The sequence below is a fragment of the Oryzias melastigma genome, linkage group LG20 (assembly GCF_002922805.2).
Source record: "Oryzias melastigma strain HK-1 linkage group LG20, ASM292280v2, whole genome shotgun sequence".
Lineage (NCBI taxonomy): Eukaryota > Metazoa > Chordata > Actinopteri > Beloniformes > Adrianichthyidae > Oryzias > Oryzias melastigma.
In genome coordinates, this window is record NC_050531.1 from 3,600,793 (window position 1) to 3,601,155 (window position 363).

Below are 363 nucleotides of genomic sequence, written 5' to 3' on the forward strand. Positions count from 1 at the left end.
ATTGTGCAAGTTTCCACACTTAACAAGATGAGAGAGGCCTGATATTTTTATCATAGCTGTATCTCAACTATAAGAGACAAAATGAGAGAAAGAAAAAAATTGCGTCTAATTATTAAAAAAAATTGTAAAATATGGTGGAAAATAATTCTTTGGTCACCAACAAACAAGCAAGATTTGTGTCTGAATTTCTTCTGTAAGATAATCTTCTGTCCTCCACTCGTTACCTGTATTAATAAAATCATGTTTGAACAGTTTATCTATAGAAAAGACACCTGTCCACAACCTCAAACAGCCAAACTCCACAATAGCCAAGACCAAAGAGCTATCTTAGGACACCAGAAACAAAATGTTTTGACTTGCACC